General features: G+C 51.5%; 1 pseudogene; it reads left to right on the top strand.

Annotated features, from left to right (window-relative positions):
• Positions 1 to 794: 794 nt before the first annotated feature.
• LOC116969572 overlaps positions 795 to 27,140 on the top strand; it is a 75,301-nt pseudogene continuing 48,955 nt past the window's right edge.

Raw genomic sequence — 27,140 nt, 5'->3', positions numbered from 1 at the left:
TCGCCTAATATCGCAAGTTAGGGCTGGGTAACCGCTGGTTAGCGGCTGGTTACCGCACACTAGACGTGTTGGCCGTCGCTGACCCGTTTAGCAGCGATTTGGGGCCGGTTTGGTGCTTAAATGATGAAAACTCACACAAATGGGATTTATCGCTAGTTAAGGCGGGTTAACCGCTAGTTAGCAACTGGTTAGCGCTCACTGGATGTGCTGGCTGTCAGTGGCTGTTTATCAGCGATTGTGGGCCGTTCTGGAAATAGAATCTGCAAATGTGGCTTTAATAGAAACATAGACAATAGATGCAGGAGTAGAGGTCATTCGGGTACGAGTTGGGCCGAAGGGCCTCTTTCCAATCACTTTATGATAAAGTGCTGGAGTAACTCAGCGGGTCAGGCAGCATCTGTGGAGAAGATAGACACAAAGTGCTGGAGTAACTCAGCGGGTCAGGCAGCATCTGTGGAGAAGATAGACACAAAGTGCTGGAGTAACTCAGCGGGTCAGGCAGCATCTGTGGAGAGTAGGAATGGGTGGCGTTTTGAGGCAGCAACTGTACCGCTGCTCCACTGTGCCGCGCAGAATTATATAACGGTTTCCTCCGCCATAAACACACTCAATAAGTGCTAGTAATGTCCTGTTTGCCAGCATGTTGACCCTCTGTGTTCCCCTCCTGCAGGGTTTAGGAGCCGTTGCTGTGGACGGAGAGACGGGGACGTGAGCGGCCATTGAGGGCGGCCAGGGTGCCGGCGAGCCCCCCATCTGCTCGGTGTGCGGGCTGAGCTTCGAGGGTCTGAGCTTCGATGGAGGACCAGATGACGGGGCACAACAAGGAGAAGCGTTATGAGTGCGACGTGTGTGGCAAGGCCTGCCGGAGCCCGAGCGAGCTGGAGACCCACCGGCGGGTGCACACGGGAGAACGGCCCTTTGCCTGCTCGGACTGCAGCAAGAGTTTCAAGACGGCGAGTGACCTGGAGACCCACCGGCGGTTGCACACGGGCGAGAAGCCCCATGTCTGCTCCACCTGCGGCAAGAGCTTTGCCTTGTTGTCGGGGCTGCGGGCTCACGGGCGGGTGCACAGCAGTGAGCGGCCCTTCACCTGCTCCGACTGCGGCAAAGGCTTCAAGTCGTCCAGGGAACTGAAGGTGCACAGGCACGTGCACACCAGCGAGCGCCCCTACACCTGTAGCGACTGCGGCAAGGGCTTCACCCAGTACAGCGGCCTGCAGAATCACCAGCGCACCCACACCGGCGAGCGCCCCTACACCTGCGCCCAGTGCGGCAAGGGCTTCACCACCTCCACCAGGCTGCTGATACACCAGCGCTCCCACACCGGCGAGCGCCCCTACACCTGCGCCCAGTGCGGCAAGGGCTTCGCCCAGTCCAGCCGCCTGCTGGTTCACCAGCACACCCACACCGGCGAGCGCCCCTACACCTGCGCCCAGTGCGGCAAGGGCTTCACCCAGTCCTCCATCCTGCAGAATCACCAGAGCACCCACACTGGCGAGCACCCTTACACCTGTGCCCAGTGCGGCAAGGGCTTCATCTGCTCCTCCAACCTGCAGAAGCACCAGCGCTCCCACACCGGTGAGCGCCCATACACCTGCGCCCAGTGCAGCAAGGGCTTCACCCAGTCGAACAGCCTGCTGGTTCACCAGCGCAGCACCCACACCGGCGAGCGCCCCTTCACCTGTGCCCAGTGCGGCAAGGGCTTCACCAACTCCGGCCACCTGCAGAAGCACCAACGCACCCACACCGGCGAGCGTCCCTACACCTGTGCTTAGTGCGGCAAGGGCTTCACCTACTCCAGCAGCCTGCAGAAGCACCAACACACCCACACCGGCGAGCGCCCCTACACCTGTGCCCAGTGCGGAAAGGGCTTCATCTGCTCCACCAGGCTGCTGTCCCACCAGCGGGTTCACACCGGTGACAGTCCCGTCCCCAGCCCGGTGTGTGGAGAGCGCTCTGCCATGGACTCCCACGCCCTGTCTCACCAGCACGTGCACACCAGTGGCCAGCCCTACGACTGCCCGTACTGTGGTGAGTCGTTTGACAGCTCGCGGGGGTTGCGGCATCACCGGCGGGCCCACGTCGGCGAGCAGCTGATACCACTGTGACAAGAGAGCACGGGGGCGGCGGGAGCACCAGCGGATACACACCGGAGAGAGACCCTTTGTGTGCGCTGAGTGTGGCAAGGGTTTCACTCGCATGTCCAGCCTGTGGCAGCAATATCGTACCCACAGCGGTGAGCGTCCCTTCCCCGGCCTGTCCTGTGGTAAGGGCTACACCCGCCTTGACCACCTGCTGGAGCACCGGCAAATCCACACTGGCCAGCGCCCCTTCACCTGCCCGCTCTGTGGCAAGGCCTTTGCCCGCTCCTCCAGCCTGCTGGCACACCGCCACGTGGATAGATAGGCGCTGTTTAGGTAAACACAAAATACTGGAAGGAATGGGTAACATTTCTGGTCGAGACCCTCCTCAGTCTCGACCCGAAATGTCACTCAGTCCTTCTGTCCAGAGATGCTGCCTGTCCCGCTGAGTTACTCCAGCGTTTTGTGTCCATTTTTGTAAACCAGCATCTGCAGTTCCTCGTTTTTAAACCATTCTGGTTAACTATGCAATACTCCAAATGCTACCTGAACAATGTCCCTTAAAGCTACACATATACATTCCTCTCTCCTTATCTCACATCCTTTTATCTCCTTATTTTCCCTCGCCTCTGTCACTTACTTCACGTTTCCAAAATAGTAACAAAAGATGCTGTGGGCCTTTGTTCATTAGAGTGATGGCCCAGGAGGGTTAAGTGTGTGTTGCATACTTGAATTTGTATCCCCTGCCACTCTCGCCGGCTAAATAATCAGTAAAGCTTGTGTTGGTTGATCTAACTTATTGTGAGTTGTCTGTTTTAAGAAATGTACCTTAACAGTTCTGGACTCCCCCAACATGGGGAACATGTTTCCTGCATCTACCCTGTCCAATCCCTCACTAATTGTATACGATTCTATAAGATACCCGCTCATCCTTCTGAATTCCAGTGAATACAAACCCAGTCGTCCCATTCTTTCAACATATGTCAGTCCTGCCATCATCTCAGGAATTAACCTGGTGAACCTACGCTGGGCTCCCTCAATAGCAAGAATATCCTTCCTCAAATTTGGAGACCAAAACTGCACACAATACTCCAGGTGTGGTGTCACCAGGGCCCTGTACAACTGCAGTAGGTCCACCTTGCACCTACACTCAATCCCTCTCTCTATGAAGGCCAACATGCCATTAGCTTATGATTTGAGTATAGGAGCAGGGAGGTTCTACTGCAGTTGTACAGGGTCTTGGTGAGACCACACCTGGAGTATTGCGTACAGTTTTGGTCTCCTAATCTGAGGAAAGACATTCTTGCCATAGAGGGAGTACAGAGAAGGTTCACCAGACTGATTCCTGGGATGTCAGGACTTTCATATGAAGAAAGACTGGATAGACTCGGCTTGTACTCGCTAGAATTTAGAAGATTGAGGGGGATCTTATAGAAACTTACAAAATTCTTAAGGGGTTGGACAGGCTAGATGCAGGAAGATTGTTCCCGATGTTGGGGAAGTCCAGAACAAGGGGCCACACACAGAGTTTAAGGATAAGGGGGAAGAAATCTTTTAGGACCGAGATGAGGAAAACATTTTTTTCCCCACACAGAGAGTGGTGAATCTGTGGAATTCTCTGCCACAGAAGGTAGTTGAGGCCACAGTTCATTGGCTATATTTAAGAGGGAGTTAGATGTGGCCCTTGTGGCTAAAGGGATCAGGGGGGTATGGAGAGAAGGCAGGTACAGGATACTGAGTTGGATGATCAGCCATGATCATATTGAATGGCGAATGGTGCAGGCTCGAAGGGCCGAATGGCCTCTACTCCTGCACCTATTGTCTATGTTTCTAATCCAAACTTTCTCTCCCCCTTCTCTCTGTCTCCCCCCCCCCCTCCACTCCCCCCCGCCACCGGCGCTACAGGTCTCTCCGTTGCTAACTGCATTTCGTTGTCTCTGTACCGTACACTGACAATGACAATTAAAGTTGAATCTGAAGTTGAATTGAATTGAATCTTTGGTCTCCATTGAAGTGAATGGGAGTGAAGCCCAGGGGGAGGTGGCCATCTTTGATCAAGGCACTTCCTCACTCCATTGAAGTAAATGTGAGGGAAGCCCAGGGGGAGGTGGCCATCTTTGATCAAGGCACTTCATTGAAGTCAATGGGAGGTGAAGCCCAGGGCGGCGGCGGCCATCTTATGTTAAAGGCACGTACCCATTGAAGTCATGGGAATGAAGCCCAGGGGGGACGTGGCCATCTTTGATCAAGGCACTTCACCACTCCATTGAAGTCAATGGGAATGAATCCCAAGGATGTGGCCATCTTTGATCAAGGCACTTCATTGAAGACAATGGGAGTGAAGCCCAGGGGGAGGCGGCCATCTTTGATCAAGGCACTTCATTGAAAATGGGAATGAAGCCCAGGGAGGCGGCGGCCATCTTTGTTAAAGGCACTTACCCATTGAGGGGATGGTGATGCACAGAGAGGCGGCGGCCATCTTTGCTACTGGCACATCTTCCATTGAAGTCTATGAGGGGTGCCGCGGCCATCTTTGATCAAGGCACTTCCCCCATTGAAGTCAATGAGAGGGGATTGAGGCCCAGGGGGCGGCGGCCATGTTTGCTACTGGCAGTCGCTCCATTGAAGTCAATGTGAATGAATCCCAGGGGGGGGCGGCCATCTTTGGTAAAGGCAGTCTTCTCCATTGAGGTCTATGTGAATGAATCCCAGTGTGTGGCGGCCATCTTTGATACTGGCAGTCATCTCAAACTGGCAAGGAGTAACCTATCCCGGGGGATCAGGGAAGCGAAGAGGCTGTATGGGCAAAAACTTAATAGCCACTTCGAAAATGACAAAGACACACTTTGTCGCTTGTGGCAGGGATTTCATACCATCACTGACTACAAGCCCCCACCCCCGCTGCGGATATGCCAAAACGACCCCTCTCTACCAGATGAACTGAACGAGTTCTACGCACGGTTTGAGGTTAAAAACAGCACCCAGACACGTGCACTACTGCCATCTCCCAATGACCAGTCGCTCAGGCTGTCCGCAGCCGGAGTTAAAAAGGCCTTTGCCAGCATCAATCCACGCAAAGCTGCAGGGCCGGACAACATTCCTGGATGCGTTTTAAGAGACTGCGCCGAGCAACTGAAAGATGTCTTCACAGACATTTTTAACATCTCACTCAGCCAGGCAGTAGTGCCCAACTGTCTTAAGAGTGCCACCATCGTCCCTGTCCCGAAGAAACCAAACCCAGCCTGCCATAATGACTTTCGACCAGTGGCTCTAACACCCATAGCAATGAAGTGTTTTGAGCGACTGGTTATGCAGCACATCAAAAAGAGTCTACCTGCCGACCTAGACCCACTGCAGTTCGCCTACAGAGCCAACCGATCCACAGAGGACGCAGTCTCAACAACACTGAACCTCGTACTGTCACACCTTGATCGGAAAAATACTTATGCCAGGATCCTCTTCATAGACTTCAGCTCTGCGTTTAACACAATCATTCCGCAGCAGCTGGTGGAGAAGTTGGAGCTATTGGGGGTTGATGCTGGCACATGTAACTGGGTCCTGAACTTTCTATCACAACGGCAGCAGACAGTCAGGGTGGGCAGTAGGACATCAAAAACCATAGCCGTGAGCACTGGCTCGCCCCAAGGCTGTGTCCTAAGCCCCCTGCTGTTTAGTCTGCTTACACACGACTGTACTGCTAGACTCAACAACAACTTCATCAACAGGTTCGCCTATGACACAACAGTGGTGGGTCTCATCAGTGACAATGATGAGTCGGCGTACAGGATGGAGGTGGAGCTGCTCACAGGATGGTGCAAATCCCACAACCTCATTCTCAACGTGGGAAAAACTAAGGAGATGGTGGTTGACTTCAGGAGGGCGGGAAAACAACACCATACACCTCTGCACATCGATGGAGCTGATGTGGAAAGGGTCAGCAGCGTGAAGTTCCTAGGACTCCACCTGTCAGATGACCTGATGTCCACAACCAACACCACAGCACTGGTCAAGAGAGCCCAGCAGCGACTACACCCTCTCCGAAGACTACGGAAAGCAGGTCTCCCCACTACACATCTACGAACTTTTTATAGGGGGACAATCGAGAGCACATTAACCAACGGCATCACTTCCTGGTTCGGGAGCTGCAAGGCGTACGAACGGCACCAACTAGACAGGATTGTGAAGACCGCCAGCAGGATTATTGGTGCTCCACTCCCTTTCTTGCTGGACATATACAGGAAGATTAGATTTAGATTAGATATAATTTATTGCCACACAGCCAGGCTGGTGGAAATTTGGGTTGTCTGCAGCGATACAATAATAAAGAACACACAACCACAATAAAACTGTAACACAAACATCCACCACAGAATTCATCACTGTAGTGGAGGGCACAAAATTTGGCCAGTCCTGTTGATACAACTCTGTTGATACAGAGATGTATCAGCAGAGCCATCTCCATCATCAAAGACCCCTACCACCCATCGCATCACATATTCTCCATCCTGCCATCTGGGAAGAGGTACAGGAGCATTAGCTGCAAAACCAGCAGGATGCTCCTCAGCTTCTTCCCGCAGGCTATAAGACTGATAAACGGACTTAGCCCCCTGCCAAAGTATCGCGCACCAACCATCAACCTGGACACACTGCAGCGGCTGTCGATCGGAACCCCTGTTGATGTCTAGTAGAGAGTAGAGTGTTTCATTTAATTTGTTCATGATATATGTTTGTTATTTCTAGTTATTTGTTGTTATTTTTTACTGCACACTGAATGGACACTGGTTGAGCAACGTTTTTTTGTTTCCTCTGGGTATGTGAGGACTCAGGAAAATGACAATAGGGGAGAGAGAGAAGGGGGAGAGAGAGAAGCGGGGGAGAGAGAAGGGGGAGAGAGAGGGGGGGGGGAGAGAGGGGGGAGAGAGTGGGGGGAGAGAGAGATACTCACCAGATAAAGATAGTCGAATATCGGGCTGGGTTTGTCCATTTGAGCCAATATCAGGAGCATCTCATTGTCTCAAAATCCCCGGAATTCCTTCAAATCCTGTCCCATCCTCTGCTCCACACACGACCTGATCTGGAATAATTCACAAGGACATTCACTAAACCGCAGGGGGCTGAGCACTCATTAGTATAGAGTGAGTACCGCAGGGGGCTGAGCATTCATTAGTATAGAGTGAGTACAGCAGGGGGCTGAGTCCCCCTGTCCTGGACTTCCCCAACATCGGGAACAATCTTCCTGCATCTAGCCTGTCCAACCCCTTAAGAATTGTGTAAGTTTCTATAAGATCCCCCTCAATCTTCTAAATTCTAGCGAGTAGAAGCTGAGTCTATCCAGTCTTTCTTCATATGAAAGTCCTGACATCCCAGGAATCAGTTTGGTGAACCTTCTATGTACTCCCTCTATGGCAAGAATGTCTTTCCTCAGATTAGGGGACCAAAACTGTACACAATACTCCAGGTGTGTTCTCACCAGGGCCCTGTACAACTGCAGAAGGACCTATTTGCTCCTAGACTCAACTCCTCTTGTTATAAAGGCCAACAGGCCATTGGCTTTCTTCACTGCCTGCTGTACCTGCATGCTTACTTTCATAGACTGATGAACAAGGACCCCCAGATCCCCTTTTCCCAACTTGACACCATTCAGATAATAATCTGCCTTCCTGTTCTTGCCACCAAAGTGGATAACCTCACATTTATCCGCATTAAACTGCATCTGCCACGCTTCTGCCCGCTCCCACAACCTGTCCAAGTCACCCTGCATTCTCATAGCATCCTCCTCACAGTTCACACTGACACCCAGCTTTGAGGAGAGGGGGAGAGAGGGAGAGGGGAGGGGAGGGGAGGGGAGGGGAGGGGAGGGGAGGGGAGGGGAGGGGAGGGGAGAGGGAGGGGAGAGAGGGAGAGGGAGAGGAGAGGAGAGGGGAGGAGAGGGAGAGGAGAGGAGAGGGGAGGGAGAGGAGAGGGGAGGAGAGGGGAGAGGAGAGGGGGAGAGGAGAGGGGAGAGGAGAGGGGAGAGGAGAGGGGAGAGGAGAGGGGAGAGGAGAGGGGAGAGGAGAGGGGAGAGGAGAGGGGAGAGGAGAGGGGAGGAGAGGGGAGGGGAGGGGAGGAGAGGGGAGGGGATGAGAGGGGAGGAGAGGGGAGGGGATGAGAGGGGAGGGGAGGAGAGGGGAGGAGAGGTGAAGGGATGAGAGGGGAGGGGAGGAGGAGAGGAGTGGAGGAGAGGGGAGGAGAGGGGAGGAGAGGGAAGTGGATAACCTCACATTTATCCGCATTAAACTGCATCTGCCATGCTTATGCCCGCTCACCCAACCTGTCCAAGTCACCCTGCATTCTCATAGCGTCCTCCTCACAGTTCACACTGACACCCAGCTTTGAGGAGAGGAGAGAGGAGAGGGGAGAGGAGGGGAGTGGAGTGGAAGGGAGTGGAGGGGAGAGGAGGGGAGAGGAGGGGAGAGGAGGGGAGAGGAGAGGGCAGAAGGGATGAGAGGAGAGGAGAGGGGAGGACAACTGCAGAATGACCTCTTTACTCCTAGACTCAACTCCTCTTGTTATAAAGGCCAACAGGCCATTGGCTTTCTTCACTGCCTGCTGTACCTGCATGCTTACTTTCATAGACTGATGAACAAGGACCCCCAGATCCCCTTTTCCCAACTTGACGCATTAAACTGCATCTGCCACGCTTCTGCCCGCTCCCCCAACCTGTCCAAGTCACTCTGCATCCTCATAGCATCCTCCTCACAGCTCACACTGCCACCCAGACCAAAACTGCACGCAACACTCCAGGTGTGGTCTCACCAAGACCCTGTACAACTGCAGAAGGACCTCTTTGCTCCTAGACTCGACTCCCTCAGTAGCTAGGATTTGCCGATGAGAACTGGGGAACGGGAAGGGCTTAGCACTCATTAGTATAGAGTGAGTACAGCAGGGGGCTGAGCACTCATTAGTATAGAGTGAGTACAGCAGGGGGCTGAGCACTCATTGGTATAGAGTGAGAACTGCAGGGGGCTGAGCACTCATTAGTATAGAGTGAGTACAGCAGGGGGCTGAGCACTCATTAGTATAGAGTGAGTACAGCAGGGGGCTGAGCACTCATTAGTATAGAGTGAGTACAGCAGGGGGCTGAGCACTCATTAGTATAGAGTGAGTACAGCAGGGGGCTGAGCACTCATTAGTATAGAGTGAGTACAGCAGGGGGCTGAGCACTCATTAGTATAGAGTGAGTACAGCAGGGGGCTGAGCACTCATTAGTATAGAGTGAGTACAGCAGGGGGCTGAGCACTCATTAGTATAGAGTGAGTACAGCAGGGGCTGAGCACTCATTAGTATAGAGTGAGTACAGCAGGGGGCTGAGCACTCATTAGTATAGAGTGAGTACAGCAGGGGGCTGAGCACTCATTAGTGTAGAGTGAGTACAGCAGGGGGCTGAGCACTCATTAGTATAGAGTGAGTACAGCAGGAGGCTGAGTCCCCAACCTGTTTCGAGGTGACGGTGTCGAAGTCCACGCCCATCAGGACAGATCGGAGATGGTTCCTGATCTCAGTCTCCATCGATTCAGCGTAGCCCGACCTGCAGAGAAGTCACAGAGTCACGGAGTGAAAATGCCCGAACCTTCGATGTCCGATGGATTCCTGTTGTCAACGTTGGAGAGAAGGAAGTGCAGATGCTGGAACAATCGAAGGTGGACAAAAAGTGCTGGAGGAACGTACAGGGCCTTGGCGATGAGACTTGGGGAATAAGTTTTTTAGAACAAAGCAACGTAGGTGTTAATGCAGAACAGATCAGTGTGTCCATCTACCATTATTCATCGCCTCCCCTCCCTCTCTCTCTCTCTCTCTCTCCCCCTCTCCTCTCCTCTCCTCTGCTCTCCTCTCCTGCCCTCTCCTCTCCTCAAAGCTGGGTGTCAGTGTGAGCTGTGAGGAGGATGCTATGAGAATGCAGGGTGACTTGGACAGGTTGGGGGAGCGGGCAGATGCGTGGCAGATGCAGTTTAATGCGGATAAATGTGAGGTTATCCACTCTCCTCTCCTCTCCTCTCCTCTCCTCTCCTCTCCTCTCCTCTCCTCTCCTCTCCTCTCCTCTCCTCAAAGCTTGGGGGCCGTGTTAGCTGTGAGCAGGATGCTAGGAGACTGCAAGGTGACTTGGATAGGCTGGGTGAGCGGGCTGAAGCATGGCAGATGCAATATAATGTGGATAAATGTGAGGTTATTGTAAAAAGGACTTGCTTGACACACAAAGTATTTTACTACATAACTGTATTATATGCACTACACACACTATGCCCTAGCTGTCCGTGGTCATCACTGGAACTAGAGAGCGAGCTGGAGGTGGGGAAGCTACAATTATACAAGAGACAATGGGGAGTGGTTAGTAGTGGTGAGGTCACTATGTTAAAGGAGCATGCACTGATCCACATCCTTCCTCTTGGAAACAAAAGCGACCACGGCTCATACGCTAGAATCAGACCATAAGCAGGGAACAGTTAGAATATATCATGATATAGACTACTCGCACACTCCGTACCGGACAGGCGGCTTGACCAACCGCCCAGAGCGGGTGCGGAACCCGCCTTCCCCTTCAACCGCAGGAGCTGCAGGTAAGGGGGCAGGGACAGAGATGGGAGACCCGGGTGAAGAGCGCCCAGGGGAAGGAGGAGACGGGGGGGGGCAAAACAGGTACACCTGCAGGCGAGGCAGGAGAAGGAGGCTGGCGTGTGCGGGGCACAGAGAGCTGAGAGGGCAGTGTCCGGGGCATGCGAGGAGTGACAGGGGCAGGAGGAGTTTCGGGCAGTGGGGAAGGGACAGGCGGCGAAAACGGGTCTGCGGGAGGCGGAGCAGGCTCGTTGACAAGCAGCAGGTGCTGGCGTGTCCGACGGTACACGGTGCCCTCGTAGTCAACCAGGTATGACCGGGGAGAGTCAGCATTGCCAACGACAACGGCCAGCCGGTGGTGACCGGAGGTGGACTTCATCCGGACAACCTGGCCTGGGAACAGACGGGGAAGCAGACGGGATGATTTGTCAAAGGAGCGCTTCTGGATGACCTGCTTCTCGATGATGCGCTCCTTGACAGCGGCAGGGCTGCGGACCGCGGGCTTTAGGGATTGCTGAGAGACCGGGAGAGGGGGTCGAGTGGTGCGGGACATGAGGCGCTGGGCAGGCGAACCGAGTGCGGGGTCCCGGGAAATGTTGCGGAGGTTGAGGAGGGCAAGGTAGAAGTCCGAATGAGCAAGCCGACAATGTTCCAGCAGCTCCTTGGCGCTGCGGACAGCGCGCTCTGCAAGGCCATTGCTTTGCGGGTACTCGGGGCTGCTGGTGATGTGGCGAATGTTCCATCGGGCGGCGAAGGCGGCGAACTCCGCGCTGGTAAACTGGCCGCCGTTGTCGGATTGGAGAGTCACCGGGGAACCAAAGGTCGAAAAGTGGCGGCGAAGCTTCCCGATGACGGCAGCAGACGTGAGGGAAGGCAGCTGGTCCACCTCGAACCAGCTGGAGTAGGAGTCCACCAGGACCAGGAAGTGTTTGCCACGCCATTCGAAGATGTCAGTGGCGACAGCCATCCACGGCAACTCGGGAGCCGGCTGCTGCATGAGAGGTTGGCGTTGTTGATGAGGCAGTAGGCTGTTGCAGGCAGCACAGGCGGAGACCCTGTCCCGGATGTCCTGAACCATGCCCGGCCAGTAAAACTGGGCTTGGGCCCGGGACAAAGTGGCCTCCACCCCGGGGTGGCCGTTGTGTGCGGTTTGGTAGTAGTGATCCCGCAGAGCGTCCGGCACCACGACCTTGTGGCCCTTCACCACCACGCCGTTGTGCAGCACCAACTCGTCCCGAACCAGGAAGTAGGGCACGGCACCGGCCGGTAGAGAAGAGCGTCGGTCAGGCCAGCCACGGCGGATGACGCCCGCAAGCTGTTGCAGGGCAGGATCAGCGGCAGTGTGTTCGACCAGGGACTGCATCTGCCAAGAGGGAACAATGTTAACGTTCAGTACCATCAGGTCAGACGATTCGTATGGATGGCGGGCAACGGAAGGGAGCGGCGCACGGGACAATGTGTCGGCCACGAACATTTCCTTGCCCTTGCGGTACACAATTTCGAATGTGAATCGTTGGAGCTGCAGCATCATTCGCTGCAAACGTGAAGAGGCCGCATGGATAGGCTTGTTTAAGATAGAGACCAGCGGCTGGTGGTCAGTTTCAATGGTGAAGGTTCATCATAGACTGACGAACAAGGACGCCCAGATCCCCTTTTCCCAACTTGACGCATTAAACTGCATCTGCCACGCTTCTGCCCGCTCCCCCAACCTGTCCAAGTCACCCTGCATCTTCCTCACAGTTCACACTGCCACCCAGACCAAAACTGTACGCAATACTCCAGGTGTGGTCTCACCAAGACCCTGTACAACTGCAGAAGGACCTCCCTGCTCCTAGACTCAACTCCCTCAATAACTAGGATTTGCTGATTAAAACTGAACGAGATATTTGCGTATATATTATTAAATAAATCATTCATATTTACTGTAGATAGATATATATTTAATACATATCTTATTATGGTATCATTAATATATGGAGCTTGCACAGCCACATGGATAGAGAACTGGCTGGCAAACAGGAAGCAAAGAGTAGGAGTAAACGGGTCCTTTTCACAATGGCAGGCAGTGACTAGTGGGGCAGCGCAAGGCCCGGTGCGGGGACCAGCAGTGACTAGTGGGGCAGCGCAAGGCCCGGTGCGGGGACCAGCAGTGACTAGTGGGGCAGCGCAAGGCCCGGTGCGGGGACCAGCAGTGACTAGTGGGGCAGCGCAAGGCCCGGTGCGGGGACCAGCAGTGACTAGTGGGGCAGCGCAAGGCCCGGTGCGGGGACCAGCAGTGACTAGTGGGGCAGCGCAAGGCCCGGTGCGGGGACCAGCAGTGACTAGTGGGGCAGCGCAAGGCCCGGTGCGGGGACCAGCAGTGACTAGTGGGGCAGCGCAAGGCCCGGTGCGGGGACCAGCAGTGACTAGTGGGGCAGCGCAAGGCCCGGTGCGGGGACCAGCAGTGACTAGTGGGGCAGCGCAAGGCCCGGTGCGGGGACCAGCAGTGACTAGTGGGGCAGCGCAAGGCCCGGTGCGGGGACCAGCAGTGACTAGTGGGGCAGCGCAAGGCCCGGTGCGGGGACCAGCAGTGACTAGTGGGGCAGCGCAAGGCCCGGTGCGGGGACCAGCAGTGACTAGTGGGGCAGCGCAAGGCCCGGTGCGGGGACCAGCAGTGACTAGTGGGTCAGTGGGGTTTTCCACTGGTCTGGCAATGAGCAGATGACCAAGTTCCAGATGGCTTGCACCATGGCAGATGTCTTCAGACTCCCCAATGCCCACCTGCGCCCGGTAAGTGTGTGTGGGTGGGGTGGGGGGGGGGGGGGGGGGCAGGCTAGAGTGGCTGAGTGGCCTCTGGCATCCTGCTTCCAACGCTCTGATACCTGGAACTGGAAAGGATTTGCACATAGAACTCAAGACACATAAAAACATAAATTACATCAAACATTTAAAAAAGCCAATGCCAAAACATTTTCAAAGCCGTACATCTGCTTCTCGATGGCCTCCTTTCAGCCGGTGTTGTGCTCAACCCATATGACCGTTCGCAGGAGTTCCCACGGTACCCGCAAGAGTCATTACGGACATCTCACGGATATCGCACTGGCATCTGCCTTCATACAATGTTGCAACGCTGCTCAAGTCACTCTTGGAGAAATTCAAAAATGTTTGAATTTTCTCCCCGACCTTAACAAGTTACACGACTACCTGCCGTTAGCGCCACGGAGGTCCTCGGTGGTCCACGAATGCCGTACTGCTATCGCAGGAGGTTCCCACGATGTTAAACTCTTGTTAAGTCTTGCTTCAGGTTGCACCGTGAGAACAGGCGTGTCGTGTAATAATTTCTTGTCCATGTACAGCACTTAGTTGCAACAGGGGTTGTTTTATAGTGCTCTATAAATAAAGTTATTGGTAGTATTATTATTCTATGGACACACTGATCTGTTCTGTCCATGTACAGCACTTTGTTGCAACAGGGGTTGTTTTATAGTGCTCTATAAATAAAGTTATTGGTAGTATTATTATTCTATGGACACACTGATCTGTTCTGTAGTCAATGCCGACTACGTTCTGTTGTGCTGAAGCAAAGCAAGAATGTCATTGTCCTGTAAAGGGACACAGGACAATAAACTCACTTGTACTTGATATGAATGATATATTTATATTGTAAATAGAGATATTTTCATACATATCTTATCATTTGATATATATATATGTATATTATTATTAAATCTATCATTAATACAACCATATAACAATTACAGCACGGAAACAGGCCATCTCGGCCCTACAAGTCCGTGCCGAACACGTATTTTCCCTTAGTCCCACCTGCCTGCCCTCATACCATAACCCTCCATTCCCTTCTCATCCATATGCCTATTCAATTTATTTTTAAATGATCCCAACGAACCTGCCTCCACCACTTCCACTGGAAGCCCATTCCACACCGCTACCACTCTCTGAGTAAAGACGTTCCCCCTCATGTTACCCCTAAACTTCTGTCCCTTCATTCTGAAGTCATGTCTGAACCTCCTTGTTTGAATCTTCCCAACTCTCAGTGGGAAAAGCTTATCCACGTCAACTCTGTCTATCCCTCTCATCATTTTAAAGACCTCTATCAAGTCCCCCCTTAACCTTCTGCGCTCCAAAGAATAAAGACCTAACTTGTTCAACCTTTCTCTGTAACTTAGTTGTTGAAACCCAGGCAACATTCTAGTAAATCTCCTCTGTACTCTCTCTATTTTGTTGACATCCTTCCTATAATTGGGCGACCAAAATTGTACACCATACTCCTGATTTGGTCTCACCAATGCCTTGTACAATTTGAACATTTCATCCCAGCTTCTATACTCAATGCTCTGATTTATAAAGGCTAGCATACCAAAAACTTTCTTTACCACCCTATCTATATGAGATTCCACCTTCAAGGAACTGTGCACAGTTATTCCCAGATCCCTCTGTTCAACTGCATTCTTCAATTCCCTACCATTTACCATGTACTTCCTATATTGATTTGTCCTGCCAAGGTGTAGCACCTCACATTTATCAGCATTAAACTCCATCTGCCATCTTTCAGCCCGCTCTTCCAACTGGCATAAATCACTCTGTAGACTTTGGAAATCCTCTTCATTATCCACAACACCACCTATCTTAGTATCATCTGCATACTTACTAATCCAATTTACCACACCATCGTCCAGATCATTGATGTACATGACAAACAACAAAGGACCCAACACAGATCCCTGAGGCACCCCACTAGTCACCTGCCTCCAACCCGACAAACAGCCATCCACCATTACCCTCTGGCGTCTCCCATTCAGCCACTGTTGAATCCATCTTTCCATTCAACCTTTCTCTGTAACTTAGTTGTTGAAACCCAGGCAACATTCTAGTAAATCTCCTCTGTACTCTCTCTATTTTGTTGACATCCTTCTTATAATTGGGCGACCAAAATTGTACACCATACTCCAGATTTGGTCTCACCAATGCCTTGTACAATTTTAACATTACATCCCAACTTCTATACTGCTTACAATATATATATTGTAAATGGAAATATTTAATGTATATTTCATTATTATTGTAGATATACTTATATGTATAAATATATCATTAATATATATTGTAAATGGATATATTTAATACATATCTTATTATTGTGTGTATATATATGAATGATATATTTATATTGTAAATAGATATATTTTAATACATATATATATATGTATATATTATTAAATCTATCATTAATAGATATTGTAAATAGATATATTTAATGTATATTTCATTATTATTGTATATATACTTATATGTATCAATATATTATTAAATATATCATTAATATATATTGTAAATAGATATATGTAATACACATTTGATTATTATTGTCTATATAACAAGGGAAATCAGGGAAAATATCAAAGCGAAGGATGATGCGTACAAATTAGCCAGAAAAAGCAGCATACCGGAGGACTGGGAGAAATTCAGAGACCAGCAGAGGAGGACAAAGGGCTTAATTAGGAAAGGAAAAATAGATTATGAAAGAAAACTGGCAGGGAACATAAAAACTGACTGCAAACGTTTTTATAGATATGTGAAAATAAAGAGATTAGTTAAAACAAATGTAGGTCCCTTGCAGTCAGAAACAGGTGAGTTGATCATGGGGAACAAGGATATTGCGGACCAATTGAATAACTACTTTGGTTCCGTCTTCACTAAGGAAGACATAAATAATCTGCCGGAAATAGCAGGGGACCGCGGGTCAAAGGAGTTGGAGGAATTGAGTGAAATCCAGGTTAGCCGGGAAGTGGTGTTGGGTAAATTGAATGGATTAAAGGCCGATAAATCCCCAGGGCCAGATAGGCTGCATCCCAGAGTACTTAAGGAAGTAGCTCCAGAAATAGGGGATGCATTAGTAATAATCTTTCAAAACTCTTTAGATTCTGGAGTAGTTCCTGAGGATTGGCGGGTAGCAAATGTAACCCCACTTTTTAAGAAGGGAGGGAGAGAGAAAACGGGGAATTACAGACCAGTTAGTCTAACATCGGTAGTGGGGAAACTGCTAGAGTCAGTTATTAAAGATGGGATAGCAGCACATTTGGAAAGTGGTGAAATCATTGGACAAAGTCAGCATGGATTTACAAAAGGTAAATCATGTCTGACGAATCTTATAGAATTTTTCGAGGATGTAACTAGTAGCGTGGATAGGGGAGAACCAGTGGATGTGTTGTATCTGGACTTTCAGAAGGCTTTCGACAAGGTCCCACATAAGAGATTAGTTTACAAACATAAAGCACACGGCATTGGGGGTTCAGTATTGATGTGGATAGAGAACTGGCTGGCAAACAGGAAGCAAAGAGTAGGAGTAAACGGGTCCTTTTCACAATGGCAGGCAGTGACTAGTGGGGTACCGCAAGGCTCAGTGCTGGGACCCCAGCTATTTACAATATATATTAATTATCTGGATGAGGGAATTGAAGGCAATATCTCCAAGTTTGCGGATGACACTTAGCTGGGGGGCAGTGTTAGCTGTGAGGAGGATGCTAGGAGACTGCAAGGTGACTTGGATAGGCTGGGTGAGTGGGCAAATGTTTGGCAGATGCAGTATGATGTGGATAAATGTGAGGTTATCCATTTTGGTGGCAAAAACAGGAAAGCAGACTATTATCTAAATGGTGGCCGACTAGGAAAAGGGGAGATGCAGCGAGACCTGGGTGTCATGGTACACCAGTCATTGAAAGTGGGCATGCAGGTGCAGCAGGCAGTGAAGAAAGCGAATGGTATGTTAGCTTTCATAGCAAAAGGATTTGAGTCTAGGAGCAGGGAGGTTCTACTGCAGTTGTACAGGGTCTTGGTGAGACCACACCTGGAGTATTGCGTACAGTTTTGGTCTCCAAATCTGAGGAAGGACATTATTGCCATAGAGGGAGTGCAGAGAAGGTTCACCAGACTGATTCCTGGGATGTCAGGACTGTCTTATGAAGAAAGACTGGATAGACTTGGTTTATACTCTCTAGAATTTAGGAGATTGAGAGGGGATCTTATAGAAACTTACAAAATTCTTAAGGGGTTGGACAGGCTAGATGCAGGAAGATTGCTCCCGATGTTGGGGAAGTCCAGGACAAGGGGTCACAGCTTAAGGATAAGGGGGAAATCCTTTAAAACCGAGATGAGAAGAACTTTTTTCACACAGAGAGTGGTGAATCTCTGGAACTCCCTGCCACAGAGGGTAGTCGAGGCCAGTTCATTGGCTATATTTAAGAGGGAGTTAGATGTGGCCCTTGTGGCTAAGGGGATCAGAGGGTATGGAGAGAAGGCAGGTACGGGATACTGAGTTGGATGATCAGCCATGATCATATTGAATGGCGGTGCAGGCTCGAAGGGCCGAATGGCCTACTCCTGCACCTAATTTCTATGTTTCTATGTTTCTAATGAGTGCTCAGCCTCCTGCTGTACTCACTCTATACTAATGAGTGCTCAGCCCCCTGCTGTACTCACTCTATACTAATGAGTGCTCAGCCCCCTGCTGTACTCACTCTATACTAATGCGTGCTCAGCCCCCTGCTGTATTCACTCTATACTAATGAGTGCTCAGCCCCCTGCTGTACTCACTCTATACTCATGACTGCGTAGCCAGTCACAGTGTGAACTCCATCATCAAGTTTTAAGGATAAGGGGGAAATCTTTTAGGACCGAGATGAGAAAAACATTTTTTTTCACACACACAGAGAGCGGTGAATCTGTGGAATTCTCTGCAGCAGAAGGTAGTTGAGGCCACACAGTTCATTGGCTATATTTAAGAGGGAGTTAGATGTGGCCCTTGTGGCTAAAGGGATCAGGGGGTATGGAGAGAAGGCAGGTACAGGATACTGAGTTGGATGATCAGCCATGATCATATTGAATGGCGAATGGTGCAGGCTCGAAGGGCCGAATGGCCTCTACTCCTGCACCTATTGTCTATGTTTCTATGTTTCTAATCCAAACTATCTCTCCCCCTTCTCTCTCCCCCTTCTCTCTGTCTCCCCCCCCCCCCTCCCCACTCCCCGCCACCGGCGCTACAGGTCTCTCCGTTGCTAACTGCATTTCGTTGTCTCTGTACCGTACACTGACAATGACAATTAAAGTTGAATCTGAAGTTGAATTGAATTGAATCTTTGGTCTCCATTGAAGTCAATGGGAGTGAAGCCCAGGGGGAGGTGGCCATCTTTGATCAAGGCACTTACCCATTGAAGTCATTGAGGGGATGGTGATGCACAGGGAGGCGGTGGCCATCTTTGCTACTGGCACATCTTCCATTGAAGTCTATGAGGGTGTGCAGCGGCCATCTTTGATCAAGGCACTTCCCCCATTGAAGTCAATGAGGGGGGATTGAGGCCCGGGGGCGGCGGCCATGTTTGCTACTGGCAGTCGCTCCATTGAAGTCAATGTGAATGAATCCCAGGGGAGGCGGCGGCCATCTTTGGTAAAGGCAGTCTTCTCCATTGAGGTCTATGAATGAATCCCAGTGTGTGGCGGCCATCTTTGATACTGGCAGTCATCTCAAACTGGCAAGGAGTAGCCTATCCCGGGGGATCAGGGAAGCGAAGAGGCTGTATGGGCAAAAACTTAATAGCCACTTCGCAAATGACAAAGACACACGTCGCTTGTGGCAGGGATTTCATACCATCACTGACTACAAGCCCCCACCCCCGCTGCGGATATGCCAAAACGACCCCTCTCTACCAGATGAACTGAACGAGTTCTACGCACGGTTTGAGGTTAAAAACAGCACCCAGACACGTGCACTACTGCCATCTCCCAGTGACCAGTCGCTCAGGCTGTCCGCAGCCGGAGTTAAAAAAGCCTTTGCCAGCATCAATCCACGCAAAGCTGCAGGGCCGGACAACATTCCTGGATGCGTTTTAAGAGACTGCGCCGAGCAACTGAAAGATGTCTTCACAGACATTTTTAACATCTCACTCAGCCAGGCAGTAGTGCCCAACTGTCTTAAGAGTGCCACCATCGTCCCTGTCCCGAAGAAACCAAACCCAGCCTGCCATAATGACTTTCGACCAGTGGCTCTAACACCCATAGCAATGAAGTGTTTTGAGCGACTGGTTATGCAGCACATCAAAAAGAGTCTACCTGCTGACCTAGACCCACTGCAGTTCGCCTACAGAGCCAACCGATCCACAGAGGACACAGTCTCAACAACACTGAACCTCGTACTGTCACACCTTGATCGGAAAAATACTTATGCCAGGATCCTCTTCATAGATTTCAGCTCTGCTTTTAACACAATCATTCCGCAGCAGCTGGTGGAGAAGTTGGAGCTATTGGGTGTTGATGCTGGCACATGTAACTGGGTCCTGAACTTTCTATCACAACGGCAGCAGACAGTCAGGGTCGGCAGTAGGACATCAAAAACCATAGCCGTGAGCACTGGCTCGCCCCAAGGCTGTGTCCTAAGCCCCCTGCTGTTTAGTCTGCTTACACACGACTGTACTGCTAGACTCAATAACAACTTCATCAACAGGTTCGCCTATGACACAACAGTTGTGGGTCTCATCAGTGACAATGATGAGTCGGCGTACAGGATGGAGGTGGAGCTGCTCACAGGATGGTGCAAATCCCACAACCTCATTCTCAACGTGGGAAAAACTAAGGAGATGGTGGTTGACTTCAGGAGGGCGGGAAAACAACACCATACACCTCTGCACATCGATGGAGCTGATGTGGAAAGGGTCAGCAGCGTGAAGTTCCTAGGACTCCACCTGTCAGATGACCTGATGTCCACAACCAACACCACAGCACTGGTCAAGAGAGCCCAGCAGCGACTACACCCTCTCCGAAGACTACGGAAAGCAGGTCTCCCCACTACACATCTACGAACTTTTTATAGGGGGACAATCGAGAGCACATTAACCAACGGCATCACTTCCTGGTTCGGGAGCTGCAAGGCGTACGAACGGCACCAACTAGACAGGATTGTGAAGACCGCCAGCAGGATTATTGGTGCTCCACTCCCTTTCTTGCTGGACATATACAGGAAGATTAGATTTAGATTAGATATAATTTATTGCCACACAGCCAGGCTGGTGGAAATTTGGGTTGTCTGCAGCGATACAATAATAAAGAACACACAACCACAATAAAACTGTAACACAAACATCCACCACAGAATTCATCACTGTAGTGGAGGGCACAAAATTTGGCCAGTCCTGTTGATACAACTCTGTTGATACAGAGATGTATCAGCAGAGCCATCTCCATCATCAAAGTCACCTACCACCCATCGCATCACATATTCTCCATCCTGCCATCTGGGAAGAGGTACAGGAGCATTAGCTGCAAAACCAGCAGGATGCTCCTCAGCTTCTTCCCGCAGGCTATAAGACTGATAAACGGACTTAGCCCCCTGCCAAAGTATCGCGCACCAACCATCAACCTGGACACACTGCAGCGGCTGCCGATCGGAACGCCTGTTGATGTCTAGTAGAGAGTAGAGTGTTTCATTTAATTTGTTCATGATATATGTTTTTTATTTCTAGTTATTTGTTGTTATTTTTTACTGCACACTGAATGGACACTGGGTTGAGCAACGGTTTTGTTGTTTCCTCTGGGTATGTGAGGACTCAGGAAAATGACAATAAAGATATACTGATACTGGTCTCCATTGAAGCCCAGGGAGAGGCGGCGGCCATCTTTGATACTGGCAGTTCAACCCCATTGAAGCCCAGGGGGAGAGGCGGCGGCCATCTTTGATCAGGGCACTTCTTCCCATTGAAGTCAATGAGAAGGGGGGGGGGAGGGGCCGGGCCCGGTGACGTTCTACCCCTCCGCGCGATGACGTCGTGCCCCATACGCGGTGACGTTGTGGGCAGGGACGCGCTGACGTTTGTGACGTGGCCCCGCCCCCTCCTCCTGCTCCCGCCGCCGCCATCTTGTCGCTTCTCTGCTGGAGTTGAGTCTTTCTCTCCTTTTCTTCTCCTTTTTCGGCGGATTTACGCTATTTAAGGCGGGTTAACCGCTGGTTAGCGGCTGGTTAGCGCTGACCACACGTGTTGGCCGTCGCTGACCAGTTTAGCCGCGATTTGGGGCCGTTCTGGGGGTTGAATCTCCCAATGTGGAAAAATGCAGCCAAATGTGGCTTTTATCGCCTAATATCGCTAGTTAGGGCTGGTTAACCGCTGGTTAGCAACTGGTTAACGTTCACTAAACGTGTTAACCCCCCCTGGCCCGTTTAGCGGCGATTTGGGGCCGTTCTAGGGTTGAATCTCCCAATGTGGTCAAATGTGACATTTATCGCTAGTTAGGGCGGGTTAACCACTGGTTAGTAGTTGGTTAACGGCTGGTTAACGCTCAACACATGTGTTGGCCACCGCTGACCAGTTTAGCAGCGATTTGGGGCAGTTCTGGGGTTGAAACTCCCAATGTGGTCAAATGTAGTCAAATGTGGCTTTTATCGCCTAATATCGCTAGTTGTGGCTGATTAACCACTGGTTAGCGGCTGGTTAACGCTCACTAGACGTGTTGGCCGTCGCTGACCCGTTTAGCAGCGATTTGGGGCCGGTTTGGTGCTAAAATGGTGAAAACACACACAAATGGGATTTATCGCTAGTTAAGGCGGGTTAACCGCTAGTTAGCAACTAGTTAGCTCTCACTGGATGTGCTGGCTGTCAGTGGCTGTTTATCAGCGATTTTGGGCCGTTCTGGAGGTAGAATCTGCAAATGTGGCTTTAATAGAAATATAGACAATAGGTGCAGGAGTAGAGGCCATTCGGGTACGAGTTGGGCCGAAGGGCCTCTTTCCAATGCTGTATCACTTTATGACAAAGTGCTGGAGTAACTCAGCGGGTCAGGCAGCATCTGTGGAGAAGATAGACACAAAGTGCTGGAGTAACTCAGCGGGTCAGGCAGCATCTGTGGAGAAGATAGACACAAAGTGCTGGAGTAACTCAGCGGGTCAGGCAGCATCTGTGGAGAGTAGGAATGGGTGGCGTTTTGGGTCGACACCCTTCTTTGGTTTAGTTTAGTTTAGAGATGCAGCGCGGAAACAACAGGCCTTTCGGCCCACGGAGTCCGTGCCGACCAGCGATCACCCTGTACACTAGCACTATCCCACGCACATTAGGGACAATTCAGCAATTTTGTGGAGGCCGATTCATCTACAACCCTGAACGTCTTTGAAATGTTGGAGGAAATCGGAACACCCAGAATGAAAACCCACGCAGGTCAAAGGGAGAACGTACAAACTCCACACAGACAGCACCCGTAGTCAGGATCGAGCCCGGGTCTCTGGCGGTGAGGCAGCAACTGTACCGCTGCTCCACTGTGCCGCACAGAATTATATAACGGTTTCCTCCGCCATAAACACACTCAATATGTGCTAGTAATGTCCTGTTTGCCAGCATGTTGACCCTCTGTGTTCCCCTCCTGCAGGGTTTAGGAGCCGTTGCTGTGGACGGAGAGTCGGGGACGTGAGCGGCCATTGAGGGCGGCCAGGGTGCCGGTGAGCCCCCCATCTGCTCGGTGTGCGGGCTGAGCTTCGAGGGTCTGAGCTTCGATGGAGGACCAGATGACGGGGCACAACAAGGAGAAGCGTTATGAGTGTGACGTGTGTGGCAAGGCCTGCCGGAGCCCGAGCGAGCTGGAGGCCCACCGGCGGGTGCACACGGGAGAACGGCCCTTCGACTGCTCGGACTGCGGCAAGAGTTTCAAGACGGCGGATGTCCTGGAGACCCACCGGCGGTTGCACATGGGCGAGAAGGACTATGGCTGCTCCACATGTGGCAAGAACTTTGCCTTGTTGTCTAGGCTACGGCAGCACCGGCAGTTGCACACGGGCGAGAAGCCCCATGTCTGCCCCACCTGCGGCAAGAGCTTTGCCCGAGTGTCGGCGCTGTGGGTGCACCAGCGGGTGCACAGCAGTGAGCGGCCCTTCACCTGCTCCGACTGTGGCAAAGGCTTCAAGTCGTCCAGGGAACTGAAGGTGCACAGGCACGTGCACACCGGCGAGCGCCCCTACACCTGTAGCGACTGCGGCAAGGGCTTCACCCAGTACAGCGGCCTGCAAAATCACCAGCGCACCCACACCGGCGAGCGCCCCTACACCTGCGCCCAGTGCGGCAAGGGCTTCACCAACTCTGGCGCCCTGCTGGTTCACCAGCGCACCCACACCGGCGAGCGCCCCTACACCTGCGCCCAGTGCGGCAAGGGCTTCACCCAGTATGGCAGCCTGCAGAGGCACCAGCTCACCCACACTGGCGAACGCCCCTTCACCTGCGCCCAGTGTGGAAAGGGCTTCACCCTCTCCGCCACGCTGCTGGTGCACCAGCACACCCACACCGGCGAACGCCCCTACACCTGCGCCCAGTGTGGCAAGGGCTTCACCCAGTCCTCCAACCTGCTGAAGCACCAGCGCACCCACACCGGCGAGTACACCTGCGCCCAGTGCGGCAAGGGCTTCACCAAGTCCAGCGGCCTGCAGAAGCACCAGCGCACACACACCAGCGAGCGCCCCTACACCTGTGCCCAGTGTGGCAAGGGCTTCACCCAGTCCTCCAACCTGTATAGGCACCAACGCACCCACACCGGCGAGCACCCCTACACCTGTGCCCAGTGCGGCAAGGGCTTCATCTGCTCCACCAGGCTGCTGTCCCACCAGCGGGTTCACACCGGTGACCGTCCAGTCCCCAGCCCGGTGTGTGGAGAGCGCTCTGCCATGGACTCCCACGCCCTGTCTCACCAACACGTGCACACCAGTGTCCCGCCCTACGACTGCCCGTACTGCGGTGAGTCGTTTGACAGCGCGTGGGGGTTGCGGCAGCACCGGCGGGCCCATGTCGGCGAGCCGCTGCTCCCACTGTGACAAGAGAGCACGGGGGCGGCGGGAGCACCAGCGGATATACACCGGAGAGAGACATAGAAACATAGACAATAGGTGCAGGAGTAGGGCATTCGGCCCTTCGAGCCTGCACCGCCATTCAATATGATCATGGCTGATCATCCAACTCAGTATCCCGTACCTGCCTTCTCTCCATACCCTCTGATCCCCTTAGCCACAAGGGCCACATCTAACTCCCTCTTAAATATAGCCAATGAACTGGCCTCGACTACCCTCTGTGGCAGGGATTTCCAGAGATTCACCACTCTCTGTGTGAAAAAAGTTCTTCTCATCTAGGTCCTAAAGGATTTCCCCCTTATCCCTAAGCTGTGACCCCTTGTCCTGGACTTCCCCAACATCGGGAGCAATCTTCCTGCATCTAGCCTGTCCAACCCCTTAAGAATTTTGTAAGTTTCTATAAGATCCCCTCTCAATCTCCTAAATTCTAGAGAGTATAAACCAAGTCTATCCAGTCTTTCTTCATAAGACAGTCCTGACATCCCAGGAATCAGTCTGGTGAACCTTCTCTGCACTCCCTCTATGGCAATAATGTCCTTCCTCAGATTTGGAGACCAAAACTGTACGCAATACTCCAGGTGTGGTCTCACCAAGACCCTGTACAACTGCAGTAGAACCTCCATGCTCCTATACTCAAATCCTTTTGCTATGAAAGCTCACATACCATTCGCTTTCTTCACTGCCTGCTGCACCTGCATGCCCACTTTCAATGACTGGTGTACCATGACACCCAGGTCTCGCTGCATCTCCCCTTTTCCTAGTCGGCCACCATTTAGATAATAATGTACCTTAACAGTTCTGGACTCCCCCAACATGGGGAACATGTTTCCTGCATCTACCCTGTCCAATCCCTCACTAATTGTATACGATTCTATAAGATACCCGCTCATCCTTCTGAATTCCAGTGAATACAAACCCAGTCGTCCCATTCTTTCAACATATGTCAGTCCCGCCATCATCTCAGGAATTAACCTGGTGAACCTACGCTGGGCTCCCTCAATAGCAAGAATATCCTTCCTCAAATTTGGAGACCAAAACTGCACACAATACTCCAGGTGTGGTGTCACCAGGGCCCTGCACAACTGCAGTAGGTCCACCTTGCACCTACACTCAATCCCTCTCTCTATGAAGGCCAACATGCCATTAGCTTATGACTTGAGTATAGGAGCAGGGAGGTTCTACTGCAGTTGTACAGGGTCTTGGTGAGACCACACCTGGAGTATTGCGTACAGTTTTGGTCTCCTAATCTGAGGAAAGACATTCTTGCCGTAGAGGGAGTACAGAGAAGGTTCACCAGACTGATTCCTGGGATGGCAGGACTTTCATATGAAGAAAGATTGGATGGACTCGGTTTGTACTCGCTAGAATTTGGAAGATTGAGGGGGGATCTTATAGAAACTTACAAAATTCTTAAGGGGTTGGACAGGCTAGATGCAGGAAGATTGTTCCCGATGTTGGGGAAGTCCGGAACAAGGGGTCACAGTTTAAGGATAAGGGGGAAATCTTTTAGGACCGAGATGAGGAAAACATTTTTTTCCCACACAGAGAGTGGTGAATCTGTGGAATTCTCTGCCACAGAAGGTAGTTGAGGCCACACAGTTCATTGGCTATATTTAAGAGGGAGTTAGATGTGGCCCTTGTGGCTAAAGGGATCAGGGGGTATGGAGAGAAGGCAGGTACAGGATACTGAGTTGGATGATCAGCCATGATCATATTGAATGGCGAATGGTGCAGGCTCGAAGGGCCGAATGGCCTCTACTCCTGCACCTATTGTCTATGTTTCTAATCCAAACTATCTCCCCCTTCTCTCTGTCTCCTCCCCCCCTCCCCTCCCCTCCCCCCGCCACTGGCGCTACAGGTCTCTCCGTTGCTAACTACATTTCGTTGTCTCTGTACCGTACACTGACAATGACAATTAAAGTTGAATCTGAAGTTGAATTGAATTGAATCTTTAGTCCCCATTGAAGTCAATGGGAGTGAAGCCCAGGGGGAGGTGGCCATCTTTGATCAAGGCACTTCATTGAAGTCAATGGGAGATGAAGCCCAGGGCGGCGGCGGCCATCTTTGTTAAAGGCACTTACCATTGAAGTCATTGAGAGGGGATGGTGATGCACAGAGAGGCGGCGGCCATCTTTGCTACTGGCACATCTTCCATTGAAGTCTATGAGGGGGTGGAGCGGCCATCTTTGATCAAGGCACTGACTGGTAAGAGCAGAGGGGGCTATGTATTTACTCCTATGAGAAGTGGTGTACGAATGTAAACGTTGTCGAGAGACATTGTTCACCAGAAATGGAGTTTATTACACTGAAATGTCGACCCTTCTACCTGCCGCGGGAGTTCACAGCTGTTGTTATTCTGGCTGTTTATATTCCACCAAGTGCCACCATCAAGCTAGCACTGAACACCCTGCTAGCATCAATCAACAAATTACAGACTGCGCATCCTGATGGGATTTTCATCGTGGCTGGAGATTTCAACCAGGCTAATCTAAAAACTGTCCTCCCTAAATTCCACCAGTATGTCACGTGTCCAACGAGAGGTCAAAATACACTGGATCACGTGTACAGCAACATTAGGGATGGATACAAAGCCTCCTCTCTCCCTCATC

This window comes from Amblyraja radiata, unplaced genomic scaffold, assembly GCF_010909765.2.
Source record: "Amblyraja radiata isolate CabotCenter1 unplaced genomic scaffold, sAmbRad1.1.pri S88, whole genome shotgun sequence".
Taxonomy (NCBI): Eukaryota; Metazoa; Chordata; class Chondrichthyes; order Rajiformes; family Rajidae; genus Amblyraja; species Amblyraja radiata.
This window is presented reverse-complemented; position numbering and strand designations above follow the sequence as displayed.